Here is a 219-nt window from a genome sequence, read left to right on the forward strand (position 1 = left end):
GGAACATTTGAAGCAGAGCAACGGCTTTTCCGTAGAAACACGAAGCGGAAAAGTTACACAGCGCGGCTTTAGACGAGGTTTTAGATTTTCGGATTTGGATTTGGAGCCGTGTGTCGTCGCAGGTCGGTGGTTTGACTCAAAACTGAACGTGAAAAATGAAAAAACTGAACTGAAATCAAGAGGGACAGCGAATGTTTACGTGGATTTACGGAGAATTTA

This window comes from Boleophthalmus pectinirostris, unplaced genomic scaffold, assembly GCF_026225935.1.
Source record: "Boleophthalmus pectinirostris isolate CB_2022bp ecotype Guang Dong unplaced genomic scaffold, ASM2622593v1 HiC_scaffold_17, whole genome shotgun sequence".
Taxonomy (NCBI): domain Eukaryota; kingdom Metazoa; phylum Chordata; class Actinopteri; order Gobiiformes; family Gobiidae; genus Boleophthalmus; species Boleophthalmus pectinirostris.